At 39.4% G+C, this 22,404-nt stretch overlaps 1 long non-coding RNA gene across 2 annotated transcripts; it reads left to right on the top strand.

Annotated features, from left to right (window-relative positions):
• Nucleotides 1–110: 110 nt before the first annotated feature.
• On the top strand, nucleotides 111–21,821 carry LOC134432191 (uncharacterized). Of its 2 annotated transcripts, XR_010031252.1 has the most exons (4): nucleotides 111–314; nucleotides 11,665–11,781; nucleotides 20,499–20,721; nucleotides 21,546–21,821. It is a non-coding gene; the product is annotated as an uncharacterized LOC134432191 (long non-coding RNA). The 2 variants fall into 2 exon arrangements; XR_010031251.1 differs by having other exon boundaries at nucleotides 20,499–21,821.
• The last annotated feature ends 583 nt before the right edge of the window (nucleotides 21,822–22,404 follow it).

The raw sequence follows: 22,404 nt of genomic DNA, 5'->3' as shown, positions 1-22,404 counted from the left end.
CCACACCCCTCCTCCCGCTCCCGCCCCCCGCCGGCCCCTCCCGACTGCCCCCTCCCCACAACTGCAAATAACTCAGTGATAACAGATTTTTTTCCACCAACTGCAGGAGATAGTGCTAATCTTTTAATAAAAGATCCCATTACAATGGGATCTGTCTGGACAGACTATAATAGATCCAGAAATACAGCCGTGCTAATATTAGAAGACAGTTGTTTGGGTGCCTCAGGCCGGGCCCTACTCCCGCTTTGAAAGTGGGCATGAATCACAATGTCCCTCGGTACCACCTGCGGTCACACGCATTAAGGAGCAGACTGGTAAATGATTGACCTCGCTGCATTTTTTTTTTTAATGTTGTTGTTGTTGGGGTCTTTTTCTTTTTCTTTTTCTTTTTCTTTTTCTTTTTCGTTTTCGTTTTGTTACTAGTATTATGATCCTCGTCCTGAGCATCGCCCGGGCATTTTGAGCACTTCAGAAGCTCCGGGACTCCACATCCCTTTTAATCTTTTCCCAGATTGGTGCCACTCTCCCCCTGCCCCCCGCCCCTGCCGCCGGCTGCCGGGGCCGCGCTCATGCGGGGGTGCGTACTGCCCTCTACCGGCGGCGCCGCGCAGCGGCAGCGCCCCGGCGGCCCCGGCCCCAAGCCCGCCCTGCCCGCGCCGGGAACGGGCCCCGGGCGGCGCCGCAGCCCGGCCGCAAGGTGCTCCGGGGGCCGCTGTCCCCGCGGGGCTCCGGACACAGCCGCCGCGCAGCTCGGGAGGCAGCACGGCCCCCGCCGGGGCAGCATCGGTGCCGGGGCTGGGCCGGAGGAGTCCCGGGAGAGGCGCGGGGGATCCCGGCGGCAGCGCGGGGCGCGCAGGCGGCTGCTCCCGAGCTCGGCGGCCAGGCTCGGCCCGGCTCGGCCCGGCTCGGCCCGGCCCAGCGCGGTCCAGCACTGCGCCGCCCGGCACGGCACTGTCCGGCTGGCTGGAGGGCTGCGGGGTCAGGCTCACCTTCCCGTGTTCCGTTTGTGTATGTTTTTTAGTAATTGGCCAATACGGTGTTTATCCTGAAAATGTTTTCAGTTTTAGAGGGGCGTTTTCAGGCCGCGTTCCTGGAAATGAAACACAGAATGGGTCGATAAGGTTTACACGTGCTTCATGCATGCATCATCGGGAGATCAATATGATTGCGCTGGTATGGAGATTTGTATCACACCTGTTCTCTGACATCACTTAGAAACAGCTGCTGTTTCTTTCATTGTTTTCCTTTTTTTTTTTTTTTTTTAATTTTCCTTTTTTAAAATGCTAGATAGTGGGTTTTTGAGTAAGAACATGTCAGGGACATATTATGTAATTAGAAATGCTTTCTTCTTTCTCACTGTGTGTGCCACTCTTTATGACTCCCCCGCCTCTTTCTGCTTTGCCAACAATCATATTTAAATTACCAGAAAAACAATAGCGTCGATCTGTAACTGAACTGTCAGGCAGCACAAGAAAAGAGTGTTGTTTTCAGTCTGACAGGTTTCACAACTTCTTTCTACCAAGAAATATATGCATTTTAATATAGGCTTTTGGATGTGAATCCAATCTTTGCAGCTGGCCCTGATCTTGGAATAATAGAGTCTTTAAAAAAAAACCCCTTATATATTTACATCTCAGACTTTCAGAAAGTTCAGATCTGGCTCTCAATTTACATATTTCTGTGTTCTACTTCTAATAGAGCTATAGCCACAGCTACAGCTCTAGCGAACTCCATAATACAAAATATTAAGTGTCTGGCCTCTGAATAAAATAGCAGCAAAATATGGAGAAGGAAGAAAATTAATGAGCAAGTTAACTTGTCAACATGTGGTATTAACATACACACACACAGTACAGACACACACATACATACATACGCATACATGGAATATTGACTTTGTGATGTCAGTATTCACTATACTAGTATAACATTACCTTTATCGCCCTTCCCCTCACTCTGTTGCCCTTTAGAAGAGTGGTTGCTTTTATCAGGAGTGGACCAGCTTGGAACCCCCTCTCTGATAAGGAACATGTCTGCAATAAAATTTTTTGGGTTGTGGATGGGACTCTAGGACAAAACTGATTATTTGGAATGGATCTGGATTTTGATCAAATGGGAAGGCCTATCCTGGCAATCTAGCATTCAAGGAGTGGAAGAAGACTCAGACACCCTCCTGTGGTCCTGGATGTATGTGTGCATCATCCCATGCAGTTTCTCACACAACTCTCAGTGGCCTCTCCCACTGAGAAAGTACTCAATAAAGGTAGAACGTCCTCTTCTGGTAGGAGAGAAAACTTGTTACCTTGCTTTGTTTCCATCTAATTTCACTGATTATCACAGAAAGAAGGACCTGTTTCTGGAAAAGTGCAATTTAATGTAGGGTCCCGTCATTTGCATCTCAGATATTAAATTTAAGGACTTTTCTGAGTACCATTGCATTGTACCATTGGAAAAGCTTTCCCTCTGTTTTTTTTTTTTTTTTTTTTTTTTTTTTTTTTAAGTATAGGAGAAGAAGAATTACAGTCCTTCAAGAACTTTTCTGTAGAAATTTCGTGTGCTGTTTCTCAGCAAAAAGTAGCATAAAAAATTGTATTACAAGATTTGATTTCTTGATTTAACCCAGACCTTTTGTGAAAAACAAGTAAACTAGTTCCTGATAAAACTAAGCCCTAAAATATGTGAACTGAATTCTAATATCAGGTACTGGCTCTGTGTTCTATTCCACTGAGGTTATTCCTGCACATCAGTGAGACTGTTAAACATAGAACTTGCAGGGCATGCTCTTGGGGAGTGTTGTGATTATCTGATGTTGAACAGTCGTTTCTTCTAGTTTTTGACCTAAGAGGTTATATGTCTGTTGTCAGGTGGTGGGCAATGGACTAGTAAAGAGGTAGTAGGGATCTTTCCTTCTGGTTCATACTGCAGAAAAGTCATGTAGGCAGGTGTCATTCATGTTTTAGGACAGGTAAAATTGAAGTATATGTAATATGAGCCAAACTGACCCCTTCTTTACCTCCTTTTGGTGGTTCAGGAGGTAATAACAGAATTGTGCATCCCCTTACAGTTTGAAGGATGCCTACCTATTACTGGAAGTCCAAACAGGACAAGCCATTTTAGACACTCCAAAGGTGCTCTCTTGTCTTGTGCTGGCAGTACCACAGAGCACCACTGAGGAACTGCAGCAAGTCTTAGTATTCAGTACCCGTTGCAAACGGGATGTGGTGTGGCAAGACGAGCTTTAATGTGCGAGTGGAATGAAAACAGCTTATTAAATAAGTTGCAAAATCTTTCTGGATTACTGAAAGCTTGGACAAAAGTGAAAAATTCTGGTAGAAAATGGTACTGGAGAGAACTGTAAGGAAGCTATTAAAAACATTAACTATCTGAGGAAGCGAAATAAAAAATTATAAACGAGTCTATTGATCTATTGCTTTCTTGATTTGTTGAAGAGGTGCTTCTCTGTATATTTTCAGACAATATTAAACAACTAGAAATGTGCAACAGACCATGGAATTTCTAGGGCAAGTCTCTCAGCTTGTTGGGATTGCAGTGTTTTCAACAGCAACAAGAATTCTGGTGTAGATTCTAAATTAATCTTTTAAAACTTAAAAAAAAAAAAATAAAAGGAAAGAAAATATAGTTATTGTGAGAAACTTGCTCTTCACAGTTCTTAGGATGCTACTACTGTAAAGAAATGCTAGATGAACAGCGCTGCTAGCTCTAGACAACCCATTTCCACATAAAGGCTTAAGAAATGGCATGGTAAGAGGGAGCATGGAGATAGCAGTACTGTCAGGCAGCTCAGCCCCTGGAAGGCCATTTCAGCCTCTGGCTCTCTGAAGTCATGTGTTAAGTGCCAAACGGCTCTTGCCCAGCTTCCTGACAGGCAAATTGCCTTTTCTGCTTCCACAACTATTCCAAATGAAGCTGTGTCATTCTTGGTGACAAAGCTTCAAATTTTTAAGTTGTAATTATAGGTGAGGAGCATGGTGCTTTAGGAATGGCTAAATGGGGTTATGTGTGGGTATTGTGCTTTTCAGGTCTGGAACATTTTGCAAGGTAGGCTTCAAGAGATATGTCAGTTGGCTATCAGTTGCAGCTGAACCTGGACTGGAGACTAAACCAAAGATAAAGAGGACATACATAGTTTGTAAGCAGCTATTGTGAAAATTAAGTCAGTTTTTGCCATTACTTTATGTTTCTTTTTGTTGCTTTGTTGTCTTCTTATTAGAGTTAATGTGAAGGGCATATCTGATTATTTGTAAGTGTGGAGTCACATAACTCTCTAATACAAAAAAGGCAGCGTTTGGCTGTAGGTCCTGGATTGGAGCTTAATGGAAAAAAAATCACTATTAAGCATGGTAGTCAACTTTGACAAGCTGAATGTAGCAAGGCAAAAAGGGTAATAAATGGAGAATTTCCAGCTCAATGCATATATCTGGTGATGTACTGGATCTTGTTTCTAGACTGAGTAAGTACCTGACTGTGTCAAAGTTGCAGCCTTGTTAGGGACAGATCATTAACGTCTTGTTGTGAGGTTTGTATTTACTTTATTTCCTATCTAGGAAGAGGATCAATTTTAATGGTTTACTTTCAGATATTAATGGTACCAAATGGATTTTAGACTGGTATTTAGTCAGTGCCAGCGTACTGGGACGTTATCAAAATTTTCCTGCATGCTACCTGTTGGTAAATTCCAAATGCTCCTGATGTCACTTTCTAGTACTGCCCTAAGTGTGCTGGTCAGAAGAGAAATGAACTAGATATCAGCAAAAATGAAGATCTAAATGTGACTAACTGTGAGAAAGAATTTTAGAGAAGATAAGGTCATGGCTATGATAAAAGCAAAGAAAGGCTTTTATCCCAGTTGTGGTGGGCTGCTTTATTTTTACGAGTAGAAAAAGAGCATATTTCAGGATCTGGAGCATCATCACAAATGTATCATATCCCTTTACAGGTAATCCAAATTTTTGGTCCATTAAAAAGTACATTTTTGCTATCACAAAAACAACAGTGAGTTTCCAAAATTATTTTTTAAATACAAATTGAAACTATTGTACTATATTAAGTACATGGCTCTGCATGTGCTTCTGTAGATTTGTCCGATGGCAGAGACCATCTAAAGTCTTATTTTGAAGTAAGACTTTTATGAAATAAATACAAATATTAGTTCACAGTATGGGAAAGATGAAGACCCCAGGGTTATTTATGCCCTGTTTTGGGTCTTATTGCATACATTTCTTTGCAATGGATGCTCTGCATGGATCACTTAAGAGTTTGTTGGCTTCACAGTACGTACTGTGGGAATTGTCTCCCTTCAGTAGCACTAAAATTGTGTTATGTCCTCCAAAAACTCCCCTCAGAAGGGCATCTAGTGATCCCTGTGGCTCCTGTTCTGTCCACTAAAGTGGTTAGTTTGCATACACTTTCATATACACTTGATCATGAGGTGACTTGAGTAGCCACAAGTTATGGATAGAAAAATATATTTCCAGACTGCCAGTCCTTGCAGCACCCTTTCTCCCTGGCTGTGTGGGAGAAGAGGTGCATTTCCTGTACACCAGATAACAAGTTTAGTTACAGGTTGGCAAGGCAGTCCAGAATGCATGGGTTTGAACTTCTGCTTTCTTGCCTCTGCACTGACCCTTCCCTGTTCTCATGATCAACCTAAACAACTCTGTTTTCCACTGGGAGGGATATCTGTGGGGCTTCAGACTCTGAGAATGTGCTCATCCTTAACAGGTATTCTTATTGTACAAGACTGTTTTGGGAGCAGAAAGAGTTAAACATGAAGATCATCTACATTGCAGATGAGAAGGTTTGAGAGGTAAAGGCAGGAAAAAGGCTTTTGCCCTTTTCCCATACTATATAGCTATTCTATGTAATTCTAGCTGCAGCTACAGAAGTGTATGGTAACATATCTGGTAGCTTTGTACAAGTAACCTGGGTACAGTTGGCCCTGACAAATGACATTAAATATCTTTGCTCAGGTACAAAACAACATCCCAAAGGCCTAGGGATAGCCTGTGGAACAGCAGGGATAAGCCCCAAATCTTAAGTAAATCTGTCTCCACTGGCCATTCTTTCTTGTTGCTGTGTTACCTTAACTCATTTATGCATGCAGAAATCCTTGGTTTGGCCCCACATGTTAAAATGTGAAATTATAAAGAAAAGCTGATTATTAAAAGTTGTTTCATTGATCCCTCATAAAATTCAGACATTGAGGATTTGGTCTATATTAGGTGTCTTCTTTTTATTTAAGTCTGTTACATTTACCATTGATTCATGTTTTTCTTTTTTTTTTTTGAAGATAAAAGGATGATGAGGTTTGGTCACAAAGTTTGTCCTACTTTCTTGCATTGCAGGCATTAGAAGGTGGCAGTAGTGAGGCCCAGAGTCCAAGTATTCCTTGTTCCTAGCATCTTAGTTCCCCCCTAACTGTACAATCTTGAAGTCCCATTTCCAAGACAACACTCAGTCTGCTTCTAGTCCTTCACTCACTGACCATGTGCTGTAGAGCTCATGGAGCTTTCTGAGCATTGTTTGGTATCCAAAAGAAAGATGAAATTCTGTGATGCTGAGAAGGCAGTGTGGAATCCTTTCCAGCTTTGTGTATGATGGCCATGTCTGCAAATGGAAAAAGTCACAAAATTGTTCTGTCAGAGCTCCCAAATGCCTTCTAACCTGAATGCCAAAATATTACTATTTGCTATGTAGGGTCATAACCAGCAAATCTGGGAGGCTTGGCAGGTCCCTGCTTCTCTCTAATGAAGACAGTAATGGTTAAATAGGTCCCACAGCTCAGACCAGAGGCTCTCACAAGTCTTTGTTTTTCATGGTTGCTCACCTCAGTGAGTTGCAGGATTGCTAAGGTCAAATATTCTGAATGTACATGTCACAAGGCTTGATTCAAACAAATCAGCTTAAGTAAGTAGTTTTAAATCCAGTTATCTTTCTTTCTGGTTTCTATCTATTTTTCTGGTTTCTGAGATGGCAATAACTTTTTTAAGACTTCCTGCAAAACAATGACATTTTCAAGTAACTTTTTAAAAATTAAAGCGGAGACTGTAATATATTTTCAGGATTCCACTATCTAGCATTTTAAGAACATCTTTGACATAAACACGAGGTTTTCCAACCAGGAAATTTAGACCTGCAAGGTGTGGGGCCACACTGACCCTAAAAAGTGTGAAAACACAATAGCAAAAGCAGCCTATTTTGTGGAAATATGATTGTCAGAAAGACACTTTTCTTCATTTTCATTTACAAAACTTAAGAGCTTTTGGTGGAGGAGCAGGGGAGAGAGAAGGGAATGGATAGCATGGGATAAATAACAAAATAATTAGAGTCTCTAGAGAGGATTGCAAAGTTAAAGAATCAAATCAAATTCATGCTATTAGGTTTCATTTCATGTTCATGAAGTTTTAGCAGGAAAAAAAATTAAAAGGGTTCTTAGCAGCAAACACAAGGGAGGTTTTGAACAACAATTGACAACCTGAAAGTGTAGTATTTTTAAACAATGTTCACTACTCCAAACTGACTTATAGCTACAAAGAATTCACAAAATAAGAGAGACCTCTTGAGGACTTAGAATGAATTCCAATAGCTTGGTGGTTCTTAGATGTCTTTGATGCATGTGTAGTTCACCTATTGATAAAATAAAAGGGAAAGAGAATAAAGAAAAGCATTCCTGAGAAGGCCTAAGTCAAAACTGATTTTGCATCCATTAGGTGGAAAGAAAGTCTATACCCCAGTTAGGGCTTTACCCACAAAATTTTGAAGTATGCTTTAGTAGCCTGCTACTAGTAAAACACAAATGCTTAAAAGAATTCATTCTGAAGTATCTCAAAGATGAAGACATAACAAATCTAGACAGTGAGAGAGTAATTTAAGCATCAAACTCTGTATGCTATTTGGCTCAAACCGCAATATCCCAAAATTCAATAGTGCAAGTGAAGTAACTGACTCTAAGGAAAATAACACCATACCAACAGTGTAACTTGCTGTGTCTGGAACCACTTAAAATGAAATAAATGTACTAGTTTTATCCTGTCTTGTTTAAAGATGCACATAATTTTTAAGATCTTTTTTAAGCCTCTTAAAAACTTTGTTTTATCCTGCAGCAGGACACTAGCAAGTAATTCTTGTCTTATTCTAGGTTATTATAAGAGTACAGTTTGAGAGTGCTGATTCCATTGAACTTGTTTAAAAAAAAAAAAAAAAAAAAAAAAGAAAGCAGAAAATCTCCAAAAATTGTAGCTTCTCAGAATTAATATCATAATCTTTTCACAGAAAAGTGAGATTAAATTCTGGACAAGTTTCAGCCCCAAATTAAAGAAAAGTAACAACTTGACACATAGATGGATGATAACAGATAAATTATGCCTGAATGTGGGGAGAGAAGATAGAAAGGGATTTATTTGCAATTACTTTTCTGTCTTTATAGTTTTAATATTTTATTTAAAATGATAAAACACTTGTGATTCAATTACAGCAATGTTCTTTCAGATGCAGAAACGAGATTATTTTCAAATCTGATCTCTCTTTTTAGAACATTCCTGCCCAGACAAGATGCACATGTAGAAGTGATGTGGGTTACTAGATCAGGACCCATCTCTTTCTCAGTTACGTGGTTATTATACCCAGCCTTATAGTCAAGTAATATTTTCTACAATAGTTCCTTTTGTAGGATGTAAATACATTTTCTCTTATATGGCTCTTTTTTTTTTTTTTTTTTTTTTTTTTTTTTTTTTTTTTGTCAGAGGAGAAGAGACATTATTCAGCACTTTCTTTTAATATATTAGAATCAGTCAAATATTCATGTTCCATAGGCAGCAAATTCAGGCTGAGAAAGATTTGTAGGGGGAGATTTGGAAGCTCAGAGACACAGACAGAGAAAAGGATAACATTTAGGGGATTTATGCTTCTTAAATTGCTCCTGCAAGAAAAAATAGTGGTGTAAACGGAAGGCCGTACCCCCGCACTTGGAGAAGGACAATTAGCACTGCAATGAAACAAAGCACACTGCCTGTTTCTGCCGCCGCTCAGGCTTGTCCTTTCGGCATTACCCTCTAGTGGAACTGGCAGGGATTTCAGTCACTTGTGGAAATGCCTCCAGTGTTCCCTGGGCGGCGTGCCACCAGGGATGCTGTCCCCTGAGATCACGCTGGTAGCGTTTGAGCTCTGGCACGCTGAAGGATTTACAGGAAGAAGATGCTCAGGTGAGGCAGCAGTCCAGATCTGGTGTGTCCCTTGAGGAGTTTTTCTGGGAAGTTCATGGGAGCTGCAGGTCTACCACGTGTGCTGCCCTCTGCCATGTCCTGCCTCAGCCTGGCCTGCTCATATCACACTACAGGTGGTTGGGCTCCATTCCCTAATGAAGCCTTGCATGCTTTGCTGTTGGTTTCTGAGATTTGGTGGCCCTTTTTCTTTTGTGGAGACCGCAGAAAATAGCAAATGTTCATTCTGCTGAATTCCTTGTATAAAGTCACCTGCAGAGATCCCAAGAAAAGTGGAAATTCTAGAGGATTTCTTTAGGGAGATGTGCAGCAGGACGTTTTCCTGACAATTCAGATTGTCAGTAGGTACTCATTTTGATTCCGTTTTCCATGAATTTTACTGAATCACATTTTCACACTATGAGGACATCTTGTATTGTTCATGCAGTGCCTTCCTTTCCCCAGGTATCTGCTCCAAGGAAAGCTGGAATTTGATGTACACAGATCAGTTGCTTTTCAGGAAATAATTTTTACTTCTGGCTGGACATGTTAGCTACTATCTGAGTTTATTCATGTCATTAGAAATAGCTGGGAAACAAGGAAAGGGGTTTTATTTCTCCTGGGCCTCAGGCAGTTAAGTATTTTGCAAGAAAACCTTCAGGAATCCACTGCTAAGCAATAATGTGTTGGATATAAATGGACTAACATTGTGTACATAATGTCAATTTGCAGAGAAGACAGATGGATTTGGGGTTAAAATAGAATATAACAGTTGGAAAATCCCTACTGGTCTTTCTTGTGTCATTCTAAGAAAGTACTTTCATTTGTTTTGTTCTAGGTCACTGAAAATTTAAGCTAATGATAATATACCTTCATGTCATAATTGGAGTGTATGTGTGAATTAAATATTTGGTCCTGGTCTATTTTGCAGTGCTCTTGTCTAATACAGAGTGTGCATCAGGTAGCTGCAGGGAAAATGCGATCTGACCCTGGGATTATCTGTGTGCTAACGCAGGTGAGGGAGGATGTGTCTGAGTGCAGTGCTGGTGGTGCAAAGGGAGCCTGCTGCTGTGGGGAGGAGGAACGCGCTGTCACATCCCAGTGCCATCCAGTCCTGGCAGCACATGCTCAAAGACTGCACAAACAACTTTCGCCTTGTGACTGTTTTCCTAAGCTACTCGCCAACGGTGGGGCAGAAGGGAATTGGAGAAGTATGAGTTTCTGTGTAGGTGAGGCTCCAAGCCAAGCAGGTGGGGGTATGGAGTGGCTTTTCTTTTTGGCCCTGAAGTCAAGAGAGACTGTGGCCGTAGAAGCAGCTGCAACAACTCTGCTGTTGATGCTTTTACTCCTGGGCATGTCAGTGCTAGGTTGTTCTAAAAACACTGGTTGTTTTCTGTGCCAGGCCACTGATACCCACAGCTCTTTTCCCTCTCCCAGTGAGACACTCATTCCAAGGTTGTTCAGGATTTTGCTTCTCAGTCTAACTTAAGTAAGGATTTTTAGATTTCAAGGATCCTTGTAAGGCAGCTATGCAATTTCTTCTTATCATTCAGTGATGTAGAATGACAGGCTTAGAGTACCTGTGCTGTCATCTGTAGAGGTGTAACAGTGAAGGTCTGGCATATGTCACCCATTTTGCAGGTGGGTCAGCAATTAGGAAAATGCAAGAAAATTGGTCAATGTACTTTACAGATGCAATGCACAGCCAGGCATGACAGTTATAATTAACATTTCAGCATGACCTAGCCACCTATATATTTCTTTATGTGAACTTGTAAAGGGCCTTGTGGAAGCACCATCTGCTGATTCCCAGTAAAACTACAAATGCTGTGGAAACTTTCTGATGCTGGTTCTGTGTTGAAATGGATGGAGTGCTACATACTAAGCTTCCAACTTGGATCCAGATTTGAATTGAAATGAGTTGTTTATGTTCCTCTGTATTTCATGAGTATTTTTCTTTCCTATACAAACTAGTAGAGAAAAATGACTACAATCTGAATGTCTCTGTGCTTTTCAGACCATCGCATATAATCTATCTGATACTTTTAATAATATCTCCTTGTGATATTTATAAACATCCTAGGATGCTCCACTTCCTGATTAATTTCATGATAATTACCCAAAACCAAACCACCTAGGTCTAGTACAGGGCCGAGATGCAATATGCCAGCTGACTACACTAGAGTCAAAAAGCGGTGACTCCTTTACAGACCTGTTGTCCATAGTCATTAATAAAACAAAAGAAAAAAAATTGTCAAGGAAATAGTGGTTGAATGGATTTTCATAATCCTTCCTATATAGAGTGACATGGAATACATTAAACCCTGAAATAGTGGAGGGGATGTGATGTTTTCCTGTACTGAATCATATTTGAGAAGAACCAGGGCATTTTGACTGCATTATCAGATTCCTTTTTATGTATGAACAACTCTGCTTTGTCTTACAGGATTTCATCTGAAGAGCTCAAGAGAGGAACATGCATTGTGCTTCAAAGTTAATGAGAACACCCTTAAGTAGTGCTGAGAGCCACTTCAAAACACTGCAGAACAATTTTACAGGATAGGTAAAACATGACTGTCTTCCTCAGACTAGTTGTATAAATAAAGTTCGTGGGGCTATTCATGGGAGTAGAGTGAGAAATATTTGACCCATGATCTTACATATCAAATATCTTTATGTATTATTAACAATCTATAAAGCTGGACATAAAAATGTGACTTGTTAATGCCAAACTTATGTCAAGTGGAACAGGAAGAGAAAGAACAGAGTCCTTCCAATATGGTTTAACAAGACCTTTTTCAATAAACTTGTAAGCGTCCCGTGGCCATAGGTGCAGATTATAAATTAACTTGGAGGCAGGTGTTTCCGTGGCTGGAGGGAAACTTGTGCCAACATGTACTCACAGACTGCGTCCACAATATCCCCAGTAAAAGTATGTGCCAGTGCTTGCAATAGACTGCAAATGGAAGCAAACTTGTGATGCTGGAATAAATTTTCTATCCACTAAAACTAAAACTGGAACCATAAATACTATAGCTAGAAGATTATATTTGATCTTTGCCACCATTAAGATTCCTATCTCAGATGTTCTGCTTCTAATAGTCCTGTTTCAATATGTAAAAGCATAAAAGGTAGCATATTTTCTCCCCTGTCTTTTTGTTCCTCTCTCTGTCTTTCATGCAGATGAAGAAAAAGGTTAAAAGAAGGTAAAAAAAATTCCAGTTCTTTGACTGGTACACAGAAATTATGACTCTGACTGGTCTGATGCCTGCAGTAGAATACCTCTGACAGAGATCAACTCTACCAGAAGTTTCTAAAGGGATCAAGAGGCCCCAGAGCAGACAAATATGGAATAATGTGACCACAAAGAAGATTGTCCATGGGGGTAGTCAGTCAGTGATGAGTCTTGTGTCTGATTCTTGTGTCTGAGCTATGCATCGGTGTTCTGGCTCTTACAGAGGGGTCTGTCTGCCACATGTAACTGTGGTGGCTTTGACTTGTCACAGAGTCTAAGCCTTTTGAATCCTCCTAAATTCTTTACCTAATTTTTTACCTTGTAGTAGTGAATTTAACACTTAAATAAGCAGGTCTTTTCAATACTCCTAAAAATAACTCTTATTTTTGATGGAAATGTGAATTAGAAACATGTAATCTGGGACCATAGCCATTTAGATTCTTATCTCTGATCATTTCCAGCATTGAATTCTCCAGAAAGGAGTGTGGAGAAAGCTATGATGTATGGCACAAAATGTTTGGGGTATTAGTTGGAAACATTTGGAGCTCTGTGCTTCAGTGATGCTTGTTTGTCACTGTGAGCTGCTCAGCATGGTTGTGTGCCAAGGCAGGGTGGTGGTGATGGAGGGGGAAAACAGAGGGATCTTCAGCCCTACTTTCTGCACCAGGGACTGCAGTGCTCCAGTGACGAGGGAAGAAGTCCTTTCCAAAGACCAGCATTGCTGTCCTCCTTGCCCACCCATGTTCGTGTCAGAGTGGTGTGTGGAGCTGGCAGGAGGCCGGGCTGCAGCAGGGGTGGGTGAGCCACCTGCGAGGCCAACTGGCTCACAGATCTCTTGCCTTCCTGAGCAAGCAGGGGTTGCTTCCCAGAGATGCCTGAGCCCCTGAAAAGCCACACTTAGGGCTATGTCATAGGAGTGTTTCCTGTAGAAATGAGTTGCCTTTTAAATGTAATGGTCTCCTTGTTGTTTTATGAGGACAAAGGGTAAATAAGATTATTTTTGTTAGTTATGGAATTGCCTAGTGACCATCTGTGAGCCTCATTATGGCAGCCATGGTTCAAATTTAGAGTAATAGATATCTCCTAGTGCTCATATAGCAGCATTTAAATAGACCAGACAGATGAAGGGTAAGAAAAGTGGCAGAAAATGCAAGCAAATAGGAGTATTCAATTTACACCCTTAATAACATTTAATTTATGGTGTGTGCTGGCACTGTGACTGCTGGTTGTATTTATTTCTAGGCTAAATAATCCTAACATATTAAGGCTATAGAATCCTTCTTGTGGCTGTAACATTCTTATCAGTTGTCTCCAGTAACTTTCTATTTTTGTTAAATGTTTCACTAGGTGGGGTAATCAAAACAAAACATAATATGCAACATGAAGACACACCACTTATTTGCATAAAAACATTAGATATTTTCAGTAATATTCCTTATTACTTGCTGACCAAGGCAGTTGGAACAGATGTTTCCCCTGAGCTATACACAACAACATCTAGCTGTTTTTCTTGAGTGTATGAGCAATGCAGAAGTGGTTCAAATTATGCTTGCCATTGTGTATTGCTTCCTGAATTAGTGTAGTAATTTTATTTATTGTCTGCTCATGCTCTGTGAAAAAGCCTCATGTTTTCCACAACGCGCCCTGTTAATGGTGGAAGGCTTCCCCTCTCTAAGACTGCAAAAATGGTCCCTTTTTAATGAATATGTTATTATTCTAATAGATATTTTTATTATTACAAGCAGTACTTATTATTAAATTATTATTAAAATTGTCTTTGCTGCATTTTTTTGGACATGGAGAAGTTTCCAATAGCAAGGAATAGCTATAGAGAGCCAAGACTTGGGAGGTTGTGTAATTATTACATACCCCTCATCTTTCAAAAGACAAACTCATCTACAGACTGCCATTCTGCATAAAAAGAACACTTGGGCTTGGTAATTGACTTCTACTTCCCTTTCCCTCTTCTGGATCTTTGCCTGGGGGATCATCAGCCACACTTTCCATGGCGATTGCTAAGGGTGACTTTCTGCCCGCCCTTTTTAAACAGACATTTTGAGCAGTATAAATGTAAATAATTTAATAGACTCCAGCCAGCAGTTCCTAAAGCTAAAACAACCAAAGGACAGTGTTTGTAAAATAACAACAATGCCAAATGCATTCAGGTTTTGTCACTATGTACAGATGTGATTCAAACCTACCTCACCAAACCCCAAAATAATGCATCAAATCAATAGCTCACATGTACTTGTGGGATAGTTGATCTGCAGAGATCAAGAATACAGTAGAGCACAATAGTATTATATACAGAATAGCACTATATATCATTTGTTGGCACAGTACCAGCACTTCTAATTTCTTGAAAAGAATTTTGCTTGTGGAAATTATTTATCAAGAAAATCAGTATTGTTGTGGTGTGTCAAGTAACTTTGTGGTGTGTCAACTTTTTGTCAAGTAACAGAATCACAAGTGGACTTCTGCACCTGCATGTACCCTTTATTTTACATTTTGAGGCACAATGAAAAGAAACAAAGCTGCAGTGTCCTATATTGAGATGCATGGAGCTGGCTTCAAGGCAGTACAGACCTGTATGAAATGAGAAAGTCTGAGGGCTTTGTGAACTTTTATAGAGGATCAGAAGAAAGCTGTTTAGCACAGGTGTTTCAGTAATTGTGATACATTGGAAAATTTCAGCATGTTCAAGGGCACTTATGTTGTGGCTACAGCTGTTCTAACTCACACTGCAAGGACGATGTGGTGTTTTAGTGCTAGCACACTTGATTGTGTAATATAAAACAAGTAGAAAAGGAAATATTAGTTAAACCAAGGTGGTGCTCCTTTATTCCCTTTTTTTCCTTTTCTATTTTTCCCTCTCCTTTTTGTTTTATGAATTTTTATCCCTCCACATAGAAAAGCCACAGTCAGAAACAGTGTCATGGCAAAGAGAATGGGGTGGAGAATAGCCAGACATCTTTCTAAAAGCTCTGCTTCCTCCTGCTGCTCATATTCCTGTGCACTCAGTTTTCCTGAGCTGGGAAGGATAAAGCACATATGCAGATAGACCAAGGTGGGAATGTTTTGAATCTCTTCCACAACATTGGAATATGGCAGTATAAGTTAATCTTCTGCTCCCTGATTTGCAGTTTATTCCTGTGCTTTTGAAGGATGTCTTAAATTGCAAGGTGATTAGGTTGCAGAGAACTAGTTTGAAATCCATTGAGGTTGTACTGTGTTCATCTGGTGATCTGAATTAATTTAAAAACAGGCTATGACATTAACTTTGCTATTATCCAACTTTTCTATATATAGAGCAACAGATTTATTTTATATGGAAATGAAGATATGGTCCTTGCCTACATGACAGTCCAGTCTGTGCTGGAAAAGATATTTATGCAGACTGTACTCTGAGCTTTCAGTCTGCTGGTGTGGGTGCTGGCTTAAGGAGCCCTCTCCGAGTGGCCAGTCTGATCCATTGATCCACTTCTGACTTCTCAGAAGATAGTAGGTTATTCTGCAGTGTGTTTATTCTAAATGAGCTTGTGCATCTGTAGTCACTTAGGCATTTCCACAGCAGTTCAAGAGAAACATAACAGCAGGTAATAGACTTTATTCCTAGTAGAGCAATGAACAGTGAAGCTACTGTGAAATACACTTTCTTACTGAACAGTGTTTTGTGGTTAGATTCCCAAGTGTCTTATAATTTAGAGACTCATGCCACAGCCTTTCCAGGGACCCTGACAGGAGCTATTTTCTCATTCTGGCTGTTTCTGTGAAGCTCATAAACACTTAACATCTCTGAAAGTAACTCTGCTCTGCCATGTGACTTATTTGAGTGGGATAATGGCTTCAAAAGCTCTGAGGGATGGCCAGAGTTGGTGAGTGACAAATACACAAATGCATAAGCACTTGTGCAGACACACATACGCAGAGCGCTGTGTATGTAATACACACCACAGACAGGCTAGTATGCCTAAACTGAAGGAGGCCAAAATATCAAAAAGGGAATGAGGAACAAAGCTGGTGAAACTACTGGAGTAAGTTCTATAACATAAACAAAAACTTTACTCTGATCTCATTTTACTGATACTTAATGTTCTATGTTTCTTTGTTTGTTTAATTAATATTGACGTGTCTACAATAATTTCAATGTCATTCATTGTCTTATTCACAGTGGTATAAGTGAACAGTCAGTCAAACCCAGCAGGATGAACAGAATGGGAATCTTGGTAAGGGATTCTGCTGTAACCATCAGTGGTGTTACAAGACTACATTTATGGACAGTTTTATTATAGAATACACAATAATTTTGGAGGCCAAGCGTTTTGCAGGAACTTCAGTGGAATGATGATAGTTTGTGCCAGACACCAAGCAGGAGAAGAACATTAGCTTTCTGATTTTAACATTCATACTGCTTGCTTATACTTTTCATTCTTCCTAGACTGATCCTTGACAGACTTCATAAAATGTTTATTACGGAATTATTTAAAACGGAATTAGTATCACCTGGCTTTTATTTCAAGAAGTCAAGTTTTTAGTATGCATTTGCTAGCTAGCCTCCTGAGGGAAAGAAAAATGAACTGAGTAGTCATTTTAGAGGAGATTTCAGCATATAAAAAATTGCACTTTGGAGGTACCTTTGTAGTTAGCCTAGACTAGTAGCTAAAGCAAGATATGCTGAATTTGAATTGCTGATACGAGGAAAGGTCCATATCACCTACAGCCTGGCCAGCTGCATCAAAAAGGTCTTTCCCAGAAATTGTTATGTCTCATTGGGCTTGAAAATTCTTACTGCTTACAAAGTACCTACCAGTTATCCTGAACTTGGGGATTTTATTCCTTTTTAGAGATTTGCAAAGTGCTGCTAATGGAAGAATTCCTGTTGTTGGTTGGTTTCACTAGGAAAAGGTTAATGCTGCTAGCATGTTCTGCTTGTTGTGTAGCTAATGATGTGTAGCTTAGTGGTCACACATCACGAGATATTCACGATACCCTAGTGTTACTAGAATTCTATTATATGTTATTATAGATACGAAGGCTGGGTAGTACTTTCCCCAAAGAAGAGTTCTGAAGTGAGAAAACTCTGAGAGGCTGGTTTTTGTCACAGTATTGTCTGTCCTTTAAACAGTGTTTCACATTAGATGGTTCCATAAATCTTCTTACAGGATGGTGATAATATCTTTACACAACACACAGAAGGTAACATCCATCTTACATTTCTGTCTTATGATTCATACCATTTGTATGTGAAGTTTCAGTGTGGTTAGAGGCTGACAAACATAAAACTGAACTTTGTCTAAAAAGTTAGTGAGATCTATTAGTTATTAAAATCAGACAGAATAATAGTGTCTTTATTTTATAGGCATTTATTTTATCAAATCTTCTGTATTTTCTTTTAAAGAATCATCGCAAGTAAAATTGAAACATCATTTAACACATAACTTACAAAAAACTTAACTAAAGTTAATAACAATAGCATATCACTTATTAAGCTTGTAAAAACCACAGCAGACTGGTAATCTTACACTGATGATAAATTGAATTTTTCCATTTCTACTACTACAATAATAAAGAAGAAGAGTTAAAGACCAGCCGTTCCATATGGGTTGAATATTCTACCCTTACCTGGATGGGAAAGATGTTATTTTCTATTCTTATTTCTTTAGCAGACATGTATGTAAAAAGGCTACATCTTATTTTATGAAGGTTGGTGCACACATCTGTTCATTTAACTGTACCGTACTGTTGTCCTACAGTTGTCTTCAGGGCATTACATTAAAGCAAAATCAGTCCTGCAAAACTAGCTTACTCTACTTGCTAATTTCTTCTCCCTGAGTTTTCTTCACTCCTCTATCTGTCTTCTAGACTTATTAATTTATTTAAATTCACTCAAAGTTGGAATTTATTGTCAGATAGTTTTGGGCACTCCATGATAAAAGTTCCCTGCTGTATTCTACATCCAGGTGGATATAGAAAATGAGCATGTTATTTAGTCCTGTGAAGTTATGTAGCATCTTGACTATAATAACCATTTCCTAAAAAGAAAATGAAGGAAAAGTCAGAAATGGAACTCAGTACCTTATCAGACAGTAAAATCAATGCTAACTGCTCTGTAAGTGGGTTCGTGACTATTCAGAGATCTATGTTGCAAGATTCCAATCTAGTAAACAGTTACAATAGTACTAAGATATTTGCCCATGGGCCTTTAAAAGAGATGCAAATGAGTTGACCTTCTTGTCTCCTCTTGTATGACCTGACACACAAGGAATATTCTGGAAGAATCAATGAACATTAGTAAAATCAGAGAGCAGAAATCTGACCTCAGAGATGATAAGCATGTTTTGAATGTTTTGGTGGAAAACAGGGAGGCAGATAGAGTTAACATATAGAGTTTCATGGGAGAAGGGACGCAGGAAAAATTGAAAAGAGAAAAGATATTTAGGAAGACATGTCAGCATTCACACTGAAGCAGGAGAGAAGGGAGAAGGGACTATATGTATGAGGAATGGAAGGCACACTAAATCCTGATGTTATGTGTGCAGTGTTCAAATGAGACTGAACCATGATTTGAGCGTAAAATAGAGCTTGGATTTTCTGGAGTCCTGGCAATACAGCCGAGTTAGGAGATGCTGGCTGGTGTTTTAACAATGGTGTGTAAACAAACAGGATGAAATGAAGGAAAACAGGAATGTGGGAATTCTGGTATTGGTGTGATTTTATAATGAAGAAAGGGTGATTTTTTTTGCTTCAGGTGAGCTATTGCTAAAACATAAGGCAAAACCCCCACCAATGACTGTTTGGAGACTGCTGGCAAAAGAGGAGATGAAGATGTTGTAGTTCAAAAAGCCAGATGATGGGAGGGCAAGTGATGCAATATTACAAACCTCTTACTCATCCATGAAAGAGCAAAGGTGAAGGGGGATCCGGAAGGAACAAGGCATGGCTGAAATCAATGTTTCCAAAAGAACAGCAAAGAGACAAATGACTCTGATACTTTGCCCTTATAAGAGAACATACTGCGATAAATGGTGTGAACTGAAGTCTGAAGAGGAACACTGTCTGAGAGGCTGCAAATTTCCTTTCATACATGAATTTATCTCAAGCTGCTGGATCTCAAATTGTACTGAGACATCCAGGTTCATTTAACTAAATATGGGTAGGAAGTATCTGTAACAATGCCAAACATCAGCTCTAAGTCAAGATGTTGCATTCCCTTTTCAGTCAAACTAATTGAGAGATTACAGTTAATGTCAATGGTTTAGGTACAGAGTCTCAAGTCTACATGCAAGGGGCATGGACAAAGCTTCAGATTGTTCATCTGCCTGTCATGCTTTAAGGCAGGTTCTTGAAGTTTAGGTGTAACTTGTACTATAATTTTGCAGTAATAATTAAGTTACATGCTTTGCTATCACAATTTTTGAATCTGTAATTGATTAGAAGTTACTAAATACTAGTGTGTCACTTCTCAAGTTGCAGAAGGCTTTTCCTCTTTCCAATGGGAAAATATTTTAAGTTGAAAACAGCAAAAAGGTGAGAGGAGAAGCAGGGAGAAAATATGCAGAAGTAAGTCACAAAGGGGTACCAGCCATACAGACACAAAAAGAAATTTGTCCATAGCAGATTACTGAAGTCCTGCCTTATTTTTGAAGGCAAAGAAGAATAATATTACACAACATATTTGTTTTCACATTTTTAATAAAATTTTGTAGAAATGGAAAAATAATTTGTTTTTATGGAACTACTATCAGTCTGTAACCCAAACTTCTTTCAGTATTTAAAGGTATTAATATAAACCATTCATTCTCAACTAAGTAAAAAAATATGTCCAAAATGGAAATAATCCAGATAATATGGTCTGCTTTCTTTTACAAGCCTCAAATAGCTTCCATTTTGTTAACAGTTTTATATCTGTACAAATGTAGGTAGGAAATGTTTGTAACATAAAGATGTATGGCCACTTTTTACATTTCTGAATGAATTGTATGCCAGAAGTGTGTAAAACGTATTATACCTCAGTTTGACTGACTTTGGTGTTTATTTCTTTGTAGAGTCATCAGAGCATTACGAAAAACCATCTTCTGAAAGCCATTGTGGACTACTTTGTCATCAGGCCAGTTGGATCTCATTTGGACTGCTTGTCATCAGCTCTCTACAATAGTTTATTTTGTTGTCACAAGCCCAGGCAACCTTTTCTGAGGTTTGGCCTTTAGCTGATTGTGTAGGATTCTCTGTTAATCCAGTAGAGGATTGTGAGAGTGCTGATCTGAATAGGTAAGCAAATAAAGATTTGTATTGAGGGGAACATCAAAAGGACATGCTAGACACAATTTTGCAAAACTTTTAAATGCCATTCTTTGGAACATCTCAAATCACAAGTCAGCATTAAAAAAAAAATAAATCAGCCCACACAAAATTTTCTTATTCTGAATTTAGTTCCACGGAAACATATGATACTGTTTGTACTGCAAATTGAAAGTGCTGTAGATCTGGCTGATGGGAACTGTGCAATCATCTATACATAATCTTGTAAGGTCTTTATATTGTCTCTCACAGCTCTTGTGGGTGGCACAATTGTAACTAAATCCATGTGTATTCCCACTGAAAAAAATGCCTGGCATCCTGAATATATTGTTTCCTGTTTCAGAAAGAGGACTTCCTTCTCTGAGCTCAAACAGTATTTCTGCATTTTAAATCACGTACCTGACTTTCTGGTCAGACATGGTGAACTTAGCAAATGAAGAGTTGAAATAGTCACTTTTATTTAAGAGAGCAGCTATTGTCTATTTGTCATCCATTTCCTGGGCACATGCAAGGTCTGACAGTGCTCAGCATTGTCCCAAAATATTATTTTCTTGTCTGTCTGGATTGTCTTGATTGTCAGTGCATCCCTACACTGAATACTAAGATCATCTTCAAAAAAATTAGTTGTTCAGAGATTGTAGGAACCAGTGATTGTCCATAGTGCAAATTATCACACTACATAAGGAACTCTACCCACACATTGTTAGGTAGGAGAAGCCAAAGGAAGTGTTTGAGTGCATGAGAAGAAAAAGGTGTTTAAAAAACTATCCACCAACAGAGCATTCTGATTGCAGCCTCGACTGACTCTGGAGTCTCTGTGATCACCGCCAGACAGGATCTCCACCAAGTGTGGCTTGGCCCAAGAGGACTACTTGGTCCATACAAGCTGCACCAGCAGGAATAGGAGGGCCGTCTAAACCAGATCAAGGGATGCGACAAGTGCTTTTTAGTGTTGTTAAATAGCTCTGAGACCTGGATGAGTTCAGCTATTAGTACTGCCTTCCATCTTTTTGCCTTGCTCTTCAAGCACTTTATTTTCCACAAAACCCAAATTAATCCAATCACAAATGTTAAACCACCTCTTTGTGGTCTATTTCCAACCTACTTTAAAGGTGAGGAAAGGGTAACTTCCTCATTTATCTGATTGGAATGGAATGTGTGGGAGCAACAGGCAAGCTGGGTGGATACAGATTATGTTCTATTCAACACCTTTGTTAAAATGAGTTTAGAGACACAACTCCTCAACAGGAAACAATTTTCTAGTGTTTAACTTACAGTTGCAAAATCTCCTGAAAACTCCAGCAAAAATCTCTATTATAAATAATTTAACATGTAAATCATAATATTATGAAATTCCTGTGTTTGAAATACACCAGTTGTTTAGGGACATGTGTTTAGAAACACCTTTTGTCTTTGAATTTCAATGATTTTGTCAAACGTGTGTCTTCAACTGCTGTATTATCTTCAGAAGTTTTTGTTTTTCCTTGTCTATGTTTTTAGTGAGGGAGGGCAGGATGTCAGAAATTATTCATACCATTTTGGGATGTGCTGCTTTCCCTGACAACATTGATTACAAAGCTGAGCCCACTTGTTAGCAAGAGCAACATAGAGGATGTTTTCAGATCCATCCTCTTACTAATCACTTCTTAGTTC

This window comes from Melospiza melodia, chromosome Z (assembly GCF_035770615.1).
Source record: "Melospiza melodia melodia isolate bMelMel2 chromosome Z, bMelMel2.pri, whole genome shotgun sequence".
Lineage (NCBI taxonomy): Eukaryota > Metazoa > Chordata > Aves > Passeriformes > Passerellidae > Melospiza > Melospiza melodia.
Note: the sequence above shows the minus strand (reverse complement) of the source record. Positions and strands in the feature narration are given on the sequence as shown.